This window comes from Triturus cristatus, chromosome 2_2, assembly GCF_964204655.1.
Source record: "Triturus cristatus chromosome 2_2, aTriCri1.1, whole genome shotgun sequence".
Classification (NCBI taxonomy): domain Eukaryota; kingdom Metazoa; phylum Chordata; class Amphibia; order Caudata; family Salamandridae; genus Triturus; species Triturus cristatus.
Window position 1 is genome coordinate 1,171,423,573 of NC_140582.1, and position 13,133 is coordinate 1,171,436,705.

Here is a 13,133-nt window from a genome sequence, read left to right on the forward strand (position 1 = left end):
CAGGTCTTAGGGCAGTCACCTCATCCTGCTTAGAGCGGGGCTACCATCACTAGGTTTCCCTGCCATGAAGTATCGCGATAGATATACTCTACGGCGTCCAGGCTCAGCAATCAATTGCACGTCAGAGCCATTCGTTATTTGTTTGACAGCAAATAAACACCAGGTGAAGTTTGCTTGTAGGCAGGTGTGCTCTTACGTGCTTGTATTGTGAATAGTATATTGCTATACTTGTATTTCTATTCTCGCACTGTTTCCTCATTTTGGGGTTTATGCCTGGGCTGGTTTGGGCTCCATGATGCTGGAAGGCTGGAAGCCCCCAAATGGCAAAGGAGGAAGGTTTGAGGGCTCACCTCGAGACGAGGCGGGCTGAAGCGGGAAGGAGGTTATCTGGGTTCGTTCCTATCTTGTTGCTCTCCAATAACTAACATCGTGGTTAGATCTCACCGCAGGAGCAATCTCTTCCTTACCACTTACTCTTCTCCACCACATAAGACTCCGCAGCTCTCCTTTCAGACAGGAGCAGGTATTCAGTCTGGCTCAAAATCAAGCATACCAGGGGTCTGAATCTTAAGATTTTGACTGAACATCTTATAGTTTCTTTCTTAGAGATGCTCCCGTGTTTGGATCAAAGTTCAGTTTCATTAATTCAGTGGTGGGTATTTGAATGCATAAGGATTTTCACCAGAGAAATTGTAGCAGCTGTTCAATTCCTCTGAATTTGAACACAGGTGAGCATTTTCACAATGATTTCCACGTGGAGAAAACCCAACATTCACCTGTTAGGAAGGTGTTCCCTCTCTATCTGCATCTGCAGAGACACAAATGTAGGTGCATTTCCAGGGTAGATTTGTGGCTACCTAAACAGCTACAAACCTAGCAGTTTATGGGTGCTCATCGACTTCTGCAGATGGGCCCACGCTAAACGCCCCCAAACCCTATCATAATAGTGATTTTTTAAATGTGGGAATTCAACTGTGCTGGTGGAGTTTCGGGGGGGACAAATCAGCTTGTTAAACGAAACAAGACTTTCTGGGTTCTATGGAGCAGGAATAAGACTTTACTCTCACAAATATGTTTTGACTCTCATAAATGCTCTGACCCTTTCAAAACCTGCTCTAAACCTGTAATTAGATCCCAGACAGGTCCGTTTCTGGTTGCCTAGAAGCCTCCTGCTGACTCCATGCTCCTGCCTACTGACCCACTCCAAGGATAAGGTGTGGACCACTTCAGGCAGCCTCAGGCAAGGTGTTTGTTTGAGTTCAACACTCCCTGCTGACATCTGCTGATCTGCTGGTCACGCGTATGAAACCTGCTGAGGCCAACACCACCTTCCATGCTTCTGACGGAAGGGGCACATGTGTGATATGAAGAGATATATAAAGGCAAGTTAATGTTAAACCGGTTAGTAGTCACTCGCTCCACGTGAAGAATTAACACGCTTACCTTCGGTGAAGGTTTGGGTGGAGCGCCCATCTTTGCCTCCATCAACCCTCCCTTTCACTAAACTAAACCCTCAAAATGAGTTCCAAACGATTGAGTGCTCTTGACAAATACTGGTGTTACACCAGTGAGTTCACATGACTGCTGTACGGTTCCTAGTGCATGCGGCTGCCGCTCTCTGAACAGAGTTGGGTCGAGCCAGCTATCCTTGAAGGGGGAGGGTCATCTGAGGGCCGCATCATGGCGCCGTCTTCCAGGGGCGGCTCGCCTTTTGGAGCAGAGGAGCGTCGCCCATCTTAAAATGCCCCCCCAAAGCCCTAGAGATGAAAAGTAAAATGGTAATTTATTACTTTTTTTTTTTCCATCCCCCGTTCCAAGCCAAGCGTCCGAATGGGGGCGGGGTCATTGTTGACTGACAGCAGCAGGGAGGAAAGTAGGCTGTCTAATACGCTGTCTTGTGACGGCCAGTCACACATGCGCACTTTAAACAGCTGCGTTAGAGCAAGTGCCGGCCTCCAGAGCGCTGTGGAGCACAGAGTGAGGCTGCTCCCTCCAGTCAGGGCGCTGCTCTCATGCTGGTGAGAGCAGCGCCAGGATTGGGCAAGGGAGTTCCAGCATCTAGTTCCAGTAAAGAAGAGGTCGGAGAAATGGCGTTGCCGTAGCTATGTTTTATTATAATTTTATTTTTGTTATAATATTTTGCACACTTGCCCACCATAGATGCCAGCCGGCACTGCATTGTGCCAGCACAGGACCCTGTGACTTGTTTTGGGCATCTTGAGCGCATACATTAACATGAAATATCTCTGAGTTAATGCATGTTTCTCTGACAGCAGAGCTCGGAAACACAAACAGAGGCTATTAATACTCAGGGCTATGATACAGCCCAGAGTCCGCAACTCAGTTCTTGGAAAATACTCCGTACCAGAGTTTTGAAGCGTCTTTGAGCATGAGTACACATCACATGGCAGTAACGTCACATCATGAACACTAAAGAGAGCTCTGGGGGAGTGGGAGACAGGAAGTTGGCAGGCATGAGGAGTGACAGCTGGAATGGCTCAGGCGTTGGGGGTTCCTGTTTGTGGAAGTGGAAGGTGACGCTGCATTAGTCTGCAGACTGGTGCTGCCCAGTGGTTTATGGTGTGGAGGCGGGAGAGTAGGCTACGAGACCTTGCCGGATGCATGTTTCTGGGATGACTGAGGCCTGAGTGGGTGTTTGCATGATTTTCTTGTAAGTAGGCACATTTGTTCATTTATAGCCAATAGGAACCCCAGCAACTCTGGTTGAGAGGGAACAAATGGTGCTCGGGAATGACCAGGGACAGCTGCCCGGCAGTTTCCAAAATAGAAATCCGTGGGTGGTGGCTTTGGTGTGGGTTTACACGTCTGAAACCCTACTCCATATCTTGTGTATGTATATTTTTGCCATCTTCTTTAGGACTAAGATTTACCGAAAAATTAACATAATTTCTTAGTAGGAGGCGGCTGAAGGACAATTCAATTTAGCAAAATGTGTCTATCAACTGTTTACCTGCATGAAGAGATAACTGTGCCGCTTTCAGTGCTGTGAAACTTCCAAAGGCTGCTAGTAAGGACACTTTATGCCAGAGCGAAGCCGGGCCAGCACAAAGCTAGAAACTCAGACCCACGCAGCAGAGAACCCCGGCTGTTGTTACTTGCACATGTTTTACAACAAAACAAAATGATCCAGCACACCACACAAACATTGTATATAATACATTATTGTATATTTGAACATGGACCACGCGATAGAAGGACCGCTCCTGCAACTTAAAAATTGGTACAAAGCCTAGCTCCTAAACAGGATAATCTGCACTGAGAGCATTATACAAATTTGCCGAAATATAAACGGTTGTGTGTAATTCGGTCTATAAAGGAGCACTTACCATTGACTTCAGTACTGAGGGAATATATAAAGAAGACCCTCTTATTATGTTTTCCTTTTTGCCCTGAAGAAGTTCGTAAGGATGACACGCGTTGGCTACGCAGATTTTAAAGAAGAAATTAAATAAAGAATCTCGAAACCAGACCTGCTGTTTCGATTGATATTGTTCAAATATACAATATTGTGTTATATACAATGTTGGTGTGGTGTGCTGGATCATAGTGTTTTGTTTATGACTCTTTTGGAGGTTTAGAGGTATTGAACCTCAGATCCTTAGCACCCCAAGAAAGCAATACAGACTTTGACCCCACTAAATGATAGGTGCAGACAGGATTGCCTCATACCTCATTGTTCTGTGCTCACACGTTTTACTACAGCCAGCCATGGTACAGATAACGCCGGATTCTTATCTTATCTTACCATCTATTACCACTCATAAGAATCCTCAGGTCGACTGGATCTTTTTATCTGCTGTGAAGTGTAAAGGGGAGAAACCAATTCATCCAAACAAACCCAATAGCCAATTAATACCAACTCTGAAGAATCTCTGACTCCGAATTAAGTTTAGGGGATTTATTACAAAGCCAAAAACAATTGAATATACAAGCACCTCATGACGAGGTTGAAGAAATACATGGGCACTACCACAAAATTTAGTCTACGCAACAACCTAATTCGATGAAGCATAAAAAGGATAATAAATTCCAAAAAGATTAAGCGTGCAATGATTGCTCCAATAGCCAAGTCAGTCTTCATTAGACTGCAAAAAGAAACAACTAGTCTGTCCCTACACTAACACTAAAGTGGCATCCCTACTTAGCATTTCCCAGGCAAAATCAAGAAAAGGTGTCAGCTCGTGAAGACTTCCTAAGAAGTGCATCCACTTTAAAAGTCCATAACCAAAGCTTCCAAACTAATTCTAAGTCTCCTTCTCTGTTCTTTACTTTCTCTCATCTCTCTACCTCTTGCCCTCTGCTCTGCTCCCTTCTAACCTGCGTTCTAATGCCTCAGGGGCACTGTCCCTAATACAAAATGCACATCATGAAAGACACGCCTTCTGAACACCTCCTCTGGGTGGACACCTTCAGGTGGTAGTTTTCCACCGAAACCTGCATCTTGTCCAGCAACGGTCCATGTGTCCTTGGATCCCAGGCTCTTCCAGCGCAGAAAGTATCGGCCCAACCTTTTCTGCATTCTTGTAGAATATTGTAACTATCCTCCTTCGTACCTAACTCATAAAACAAAAGTTAGTCTTCACTAACAAGGACGATGTCCTTGCACCTGCATCAGAAGCTTGAGAAACCAAAATCTTTGCACGCACTCCATACCAACTGAATTTCTAAATGAGAGCTCCCCGAGGGAAAATACATCTCGGGCTGCACAATTCAGCTAACATAACAAATGCGAATAGCCTTCTCATAGCAATATGTGAACGTTCCATTAGGCCTTTACACATTAAAACTACACGCATTAATAAATATTACATCCATAAGCACTATTTTCCATTACACTGGATACATGAGTAATCATTCCTACGTGTGCAACTTAATATGGTGCACGTTTAAATCTAATGCATTACATTACACATGAACAAATTCGTTAGGCACTTGCAATAAACAATTACATATAAATGAATTTTACTCTTTCAACTAACACGAAATTCATTTCAAACATTACATTCACGATATTCATAATTGCATGTAACTCTTCTAATGATCATCTGTTAATGAAACTCAAAAATATGCGAATATATATGTGTGGGTGGGTGTGACTAGGCATGATTATGATGCACCCCTACAATTTTCAAAACCCCACGGCGCTCTCTCAGTACTCACACATGCCTTAGTGAGGCATTGTACACCACAGAACAGAGCAAGAGTTTTCAGCTCTGTAAACTTAATACCTTTTTCGAGCGCCCCCATGCCCTTGAAAATCAGTTTAGCTTGTCTTTTGCAGTAATTTGGCACCGCCACTAGGTGGGGCTCTAGAGTTGCTTTTCACTGCTTAAAGGAAGTTCTGGTTCTTTGCACTTCCATTGGTGGTGATGGCGAATCTCCATGACTGCAGTCAAAGGCTCTGAACCTGCATCAGTTCCTGCAGTCTTACTTGTCGCAGTGGTTTCCAGATTCCTAGAAAATTCGATAATGTTCAACAAGTGGAAGTGGGCCACAGCGGAGTGGTGCAGCTCTGCCTGCTGCTCCTACCGGCATCCCCAGGCGACCAGTGCCTGCTGCTCTGGGGGTTGCCTGAAAGCGCAGTCATAGTAGCGGAACTGTTAAAGAGTGATCATGCATGTGCTTTACAAATGTCAAAGTGATACTGAAGTTCTGCTGCCCTAACCATGCACTACTCACGCTTATTCCGCTCTGTGAAGAAAGGTGCAGCGCCCAAGCCTGGCTCATGAATATTAATGGACCGGGCTTCGTGCAATTTACTGCACACTACAGATTTATACATCAAGTACTACAAAGTATTGGTTTGTTTATACTGTCTTCTTGCAGTGTACATTTGTGTAGCGTGTGTTATATCTGTTTAAATGCTATATGCATAGCCTGCCATTGTAATTTGGCCCAGGTGTATACAGGGCCCCAGGTGTATACATGGCCCCAGGATTGATCTGCAATGGGCCTCTTTTTACCCACAGCAGGCCCTTACTCAATGAATATCCATTACACGCCTTTACTCAATGAATATCCATTACACGCCCTTACTCAATGAATATCCATTACACGCCTTTACTCAATGAATATCCATTACACGCCCTTACTCAATGAATATCCATTACACGCCCTTACTCAATGAATATCCATTACACGCCCTTACTCAATGAATATCCATTACACGCTGAGGTATGGGTGATGGATAGAAGAAGCAGGAAACGGTAGTTTGATTTGAAGCTCTTTAATGTAGAGAGTAATCTTAAGACCCCATCCTTCAGCCAAGCCAGTGCAACTGACATTAGCTTCAACGCATAACATTCTCTTCACCACACATTCTTTAAAAGAACACCCACAGCGGCTGACATCATCATCAACTTAACATGGAGGCAAAGAAGCCTCAAGTAAGAACACTACATCACCTTCCCCTTTACATCCATCAAACTAAAAAACAAACAAAAAAAAAACAAAAGAAAAACAAACAACATCCAAGAAAAAGAGAGAACCCCATAAGATTAATCCTGTAGTCGAAGGGGAACTTTCTTCACTCTGACTGGTCTCATACCTTCTGATTGTGAGAAGTTATCTTGGCTCCCAGAGGTAACATCCTGGCCACACATAGAAGGACACTTCACAATTCTATTGAGGTTCCAGACCCTATGATCCTGCGTTCTCACTGCGTTGCCCAGGAGCTTGACAACTCTGATAGGTTGACTAAACTTGGATACACCAAACCTTCTTTCAGGGAGTTTTATCCTAACCATGTCACCCACTTGAATAACAGTTCTTTTGACAGCCTTTCTCGCATCAAAAATGTCTTTTCTCTTCAACATTTTATTTAACTCACGGTTCTTCCAATCACTACCTTCACCAGTAACACCACCCACTTCTAACCTCTTGGAGGAAACCCAAAGAGGATTTACTTGAGTGCCTGCAACCCTTCCTTTGAACAAAGTGAAAGGAGTAACACCCGTAGAGGAATGTGGGGTGAATCTATATTCAAACACCTTCTTCTTGATGGCTTCTTCCCAGTTGTAATTAGAAGTCAAGGCCAATTGCATGGCCTCTTTCAACACCCTCACAAACCTCTCAACCACCCCATTGCACTCCGGATGATAAAGAGATGCCCGCTTATGGGTGATACCTCTCTCACTCAAAAATTCTTCAACCACTCTGGAGACAAATTGTACCCCATTATCAGTCAGCACAGAATTTGGCAACCCTTCATTTGCAAACAAATCATCCAAAAAGTTGATAACCGATGAGGAGTCAACACAATTCACAATCTTAATAGATGGCCACCTGGAAAACATGTCCAAACAAACTAGGACATACCGATCTTGTGACTTAACCCTAACAGGGCCTAAAATGTCGACAGCAATATCAACCCAAGGACCAGAGGCCTGCTTCCTTACTAGCATCGGTTGAGTCCTACACTTTAAAACTTTATCACTACTGGCACACTGCGGACAATCACGCACCAATCTTTCCACGAAAGTATCCATCGCAGGCCACCAATAATTTTCTCTAAGTCTCTCTTTGGTTTTTGCAATGCCCATGTGACTTGCATGTGCATTATCCACAAGTTTTTTACGCAAAGCCAGAGGAACAATCAATCTGCTTCCTCTAAAAAGAAGACCACTGGAAACGGATAATTCTTCCTTGATAGACCAAAACCCTTTAACCTCCTCATCACACAACCGTTTCTCACACCAACCATCACGAATATAGGAAACAACCTGTTGTAAAACAGAATCTTCAGACAAAGCCACACACCATTCCTCTTCAGTGACCACACCTTGAGTAACCAAGCACACTTGTATGTCCTCTCCAAAATCTTCTCCAAGAAAGTAATTATCCTCTTCACCCTCCGGGGCAGATAAACCACCTAGTCTCGACAAACAGTCTGCTAGAATGTTACTAGCGCCCGGCAAATAAGAGACAGAAAACTCGAAGTCTTGCAAAGCAACCACCCATCTCCTGATCCTATGTGACACCCGATCAATCCCTTTATTCCCAAATACCTCTTTCAAGGGTTTATGATCAGAAATCACTGAAAAGGGTTTACCCCACAAAAACTTCTTAAGCTTGCGAATGGCCCAATATACAGCCAAAGCTTCCTTTTCCACGACTGAGTAATTGCATTCAGCCCCCCTAAGAGGTCGTGAGATGAACAAAATGGTATTATCAGCACTATCCCCTGGTTGCAATAATACAGCCCCTAAGCCTTTGCCACTAGCATCAGTCATGACAAAGGATTTTTTCTTGGGATCAAAACTAGAGAGATTGGGTGCTTTGTTCAAACAGTCCTTGATTAAATCAAATTCATCACTACACAATTTATCCCAAACAAACTCGCTCCCTTTTTTTAATAAAGATCTTAAATTTTCAGTCTTTTTAGCGAAACCGGGAACAAACTTATTGTAGAACTCAGCCATACCCAAAAATTTTGTAAGTTCATCTTTGCTCACCGGATAATTGAGATTGGAGATGGTTTCAACCAAAGAAGGCTTTGGTTTGATCCCTGAGCCAGAGATTGAATGACCCAGATATTCAATCTCTTTTACATCAAATTTACACTTGTCCAATCTAAGAGTAAGGCCATGATCTTGGAATCTGGAAAGTATAAGACCCATTCTCTCATCATGCTCACGCAAGCTACAACCATACACAAGAACATCATCTTGGTAGACCTTGACTCCATCAATCCCGTTTAGTATATTCTCCATGACTCTTTGGAATACCGATGCAGCTGATATCAGACCAAACGGCATCCTAAGAAATTTAAAGGTTCCAAAGGGTGTTATGAAGGTAGTCAATTCTTGGCAGGAAGGGTGTAACCTGACCTGATGGTAGGCGGAAGACAAGTCTAAAGTCGAAAAGTGCGTGGCACTACCTAAAGATGACAACATTTCTGTTATGTTCGGGAGAGGATAGTGATCTACCACCACAGCCTTGTTCAGTTCCCTCAAGTCAATGCACAGCCTGGCCTCACCATTGGATTTTCGAGCCATTACAACCGGAGAAACCCACTCCGTGGCTTCCACTTCCTTGATGACACCATTAACTAGTAACTTATTTAACTCATCTTTCATTTTGTCTCTGACCAACAGAGGAACATTCCTGACTTTGGCTACTACTGGGACCGAACTATCTTTTAACTTAATTAGATGTTGGTACCTTTTTAAACATCCAAGCTTTTTATCAAAAACTTTTGGAAACTTATTAATCCAATTGTTGCGGTCAGAGATGGAGGCAATGGTCGGAAGATCCCTCAGACACACAGAAGGCGTTTCGTTAGGATCTAAATAAACACCAAGATCCCTTTGATGAGACCAACTTATCAAAGAGTCTCCCTTCATGGAGACATATATCTTGCCTGCAGTGACCCTGCCTTTATAATCAATCATACCTTCAAAGTATCCTAACAGGTTTATTATTTGTCCACCGTAACCCATTGGGATAATGTCTGGTTTGAATAACTTCACTTTTGTGAGAAGATGCTTTTCATAAAACTCTTTAGGAATTAAAGTAATCTTGGCCCCAGAGTCGAACAACATCTTAACACACTTATCATTGACCAAGACATCTTCCATAGGACCATCTTTCACTTGGCAGCAAATCTGAGACACAAGCACTTCTTCACCATCTTGTTCGTAGAGATCTACCTCCCTCACACTTTTTTGATTCTTATTTGATCTACAACATTTTGAAAAATGACCTTTCCTTTTACAAACAGAGCAAATAGCTTTCCACCCAGGGCAGAAATTAGCCAAATGTCCTATGTTCCCACAACGAAAACATTTCACTGAGGAATATCTTGCGTTTGAGGTAGGACGCACACTTTTGGAAGAAGTAGACGCACTTTGTGTGGACCCCTTTGAAACTTTGTCAGACCCTGTAGATACATCTGTTTTTATTTCCTTAACTTCAGCATCAGTACTCTTACTATTGTCAGCTCCTTTGCGTATAGCTTCAGAACAAGCTTTCGAGTGTTCATGCAACTTTAGGGTCGTGATGACATCCTCGAGAGAAGGATTGTCTTTTTGCCAGAGGGCGTCTTTTGCTTTATCAATGGATGACCCAAGCATGAGTTGATCTCTGAGCCTTTCTTCTAAGCTCCCCCCAAAAGAACAAGTAGAAGCTAACTTGCGCAAAGAGGTAACATATTGTTCAACAGTTTCTTCATGTTTCTGGAGTCTCTTACCAAAGTGATAACGTTCTAAAACCATACTCATTTTGGGTAGGTAATGTAAGTCCATTTTCTTAATGCAGATTTCATATTCATTTAGGGAGTTCCCCTCACTGTCCGGTAAGTCAGGGAGATGTTCAAAAACTTCCTGCCCCTCCGAACCAAGACAGTGTAAGAATAAAGCAGACTTTCTTTCTGCACTCAAAGACGTACCGCAGACCCTGGCATAATTAGAAAAAACTTTTTTCCACTTCAACCAAGGTATGGGAGGATCTTCAGGGGCAGAAAGAAAGAACGGTGGTGCGGTGACGTTTTGCATAATGAAGATACAAAATGTCACACGACAGAATAACAAAAATCTGAAGTGAAAAGTGACCGCAAGCCCAAATTACACACGTCACAATATACCTATCAATACCTATACCTAGTACAGTAAGAGCTGTCCCAACTTTTCAGTAAAGAAAATGGTTACTCTAAACAACCATTAAGTAGGTCAGAGCATTATTTGGATCTGCAAAAACAACTGTGACAACAAGAAGTAAAAAAATAAAAAAAATAAAAGCTGTGCAGATCAGCGTTGCTCCGGTAAGGAAAGTGAAAGTCAGTATGGCGAGAATCCAGAAATAGACTTGAACACGAAGGCAAGTACTCACGAGGCGAGGAACCAGAAACACCAAGTTTTACATTAGGAAATGTTCCTCGAGTGTAGTAGCGTAGCCAGGAAGCAAGCAGTTCCGTCTCCGGTAATATGACCTGTAGCGGAGGACTCGAGGCTGTTGTCAGGGCAACGTGAAGCAAAACGGGTTGCTACGCAACAGCCTTGTTCCTCGTAAGAAGCAGCGTCGTCAGCAATTCGGTCTCCAATAGTGTGACGTGTTGCGGGAGGCTCAAAGCCGTTGCCAGGGGAACGCAAATCAAAATGAATTGCGAAGCGTAGGAGGGCCCAAACGACAAAACCAAATGAAGTAGTCCAATTGGGAGACACCTCACAGGAACAACAACAGGCCCCCAAATCAGCCAATGAGAGGGAACCTCCCTGAAATGCTGCAACGTCAGACAGGAGGAGGAACCAAAATGCGCAAAAGCCTAGCAAAGATCGGAGATGCACCGCTTCCAGCGCGCGTTTCAAGAAGGCTCACAAACATCGGAGGTGCACCGCTTTCAGCGCTTGTCCACTCACGACTCAGACAACTCCGGAAGAGCTCCCACGAAGGTGCCAGCGAACCGAAGTGAAGAGCGAGCCGTTATGAGTTCTTACACAGCAGTAAGTAGAAAGCGATGTGCCAGCATGAGTTCGAAGTAAGAAATGAGTTGAGGTCTTCTTTAAGAGTTTCCACTCGTCGCCAAAATGAGGTATGGGTGATGGATAGAAGAAGCAGGAAACGGTAGTTTGATTTGAAGCTCTTTAATGTAGAGAGTAATCTTAAGACCCCATCCTTCAGCCAAGCCAGTGCAACTGACATTAGCTTCAACGCATAACATTCTCTTCACCACACATTCTTTAAAAGAACACCCACAGCGGCTGACATCATCATCAACTTAACATGGAGGCAAAGAAGCCTCAAGTAAGAACACTACACACGCCCTTACACTCTTTCGACCCTCTACTGCTGGCCGGCTCTACCCTGAGTAAGCCATGTCAGGTACACAGCATTGGCCCCTCAATCCAGATCTGAAGGAGGCTAGCAGGTTAGGGTGCAGGCCCTCACATTGGTCAATGTTCTCAGCACTTGTCTTACCCCCTAAATGAAGAGAGAAAGCCATCGTCAATGGCTTCACAATAACGTTGTGTTGTTTTCAAGCGCCTGGAAACAGCCTCTCCACAGGTGGCCAGCTCTGTGTTAACAATTCAACTCACCAAGAAACCAGGTTATAGTTAACGATCCCACTCACCATTAGGCCAGGTCACTGGTAAAAATCTAACTCACCAAGAGGTCAGGTCAGGGGTAACACTTCAACTCACCAAGAGGCCAGGGCAGTGGTAACAATTCCTTTGTCACAATCACGTTAAGAGGGAGTGATACCAGGTGAGTCGCTTGGCATCAAATACTTTACAGGAATCAGATGGGGCCCTGGGTACAGATGGGAGGCCTGGGCATGCACACCTGAACCGAGGGACCTTCACCATCAATCTTGGTGGGTCCACCTGGGAGCTCGAGATGAACTCTATGTAAGGAGGGTCTTTCACAACAATTTGGGCCTCTCCTGTGGTGTGTATGTATAGACTCGGACGCAGCCCATTAGAGACGCTGTCCCACCTCCAGAGTCTTTCCTGTGTTTGTGCCATAGTTATTGTGCATACTGTGCAAATGTGTGCTATGAGTGTGTGTTTGTGTGTGTATGTGTGTGAGGAGCCAGTAGTGTGCTGACTTCTTTCATCATAGTGCCCCTGACCTACAGATTCTGAGTTCTCCACCACACCATGATATACCCTCCTCTTTGCACATGTGTGGGCCATGCTTCCCTGATGCTGCGTGCAGCTGCCATCTGACCTTCTGGACCAAGTCCAAGCTTTCCCGTGTTAAATCAAGTATTTCTATTCCCACAAAGAATAACGTCTGACACGACACTGAATTTGAGTTAGCTCCATCCAGTCAGAAATATATCACTGCACATAGGTTTGAAACAGTAGGTCAGGAAGATGAATTAGAACATTGGAATGTTGAGAGCTCCATTGAAGACAATGGAGTGCTCTGGGCTTATAATGGCTGGTAGAAGCCCGGAGTTCCAACATTCCATTATTAGTCTTCACGTTTCTCCCTTTTTAATTTAGAACATTCTACTCTTCGTGGGTGGAATGTTCTAATAGCCTTATTGCCCTTCTGCCTCGGGCTACACCAGTTGATAAAGGCCCTCTCCCTCATTATAGACCCTCGTCTGCGGCTTGTGCCTATAACTCGGGTTTAGGGCCTTTAACAACCAGTATAGGAATTGGCAG

At 44.1% G+C, this 13,133-nt stretch overlaps 1 protein-coding gene across 11 annotated transcripts in view; it reads left to right on the forward strand.

The window, feature by feature from the left end:
• Nucleotides 1-13,133, forward strand: part of DYSF (dysferlin) — a 1,012,908-nt gene that overhangs the window by 365,235 nt on the left and 634,540 nt on the right. The window lies entirely within an intron of this gene.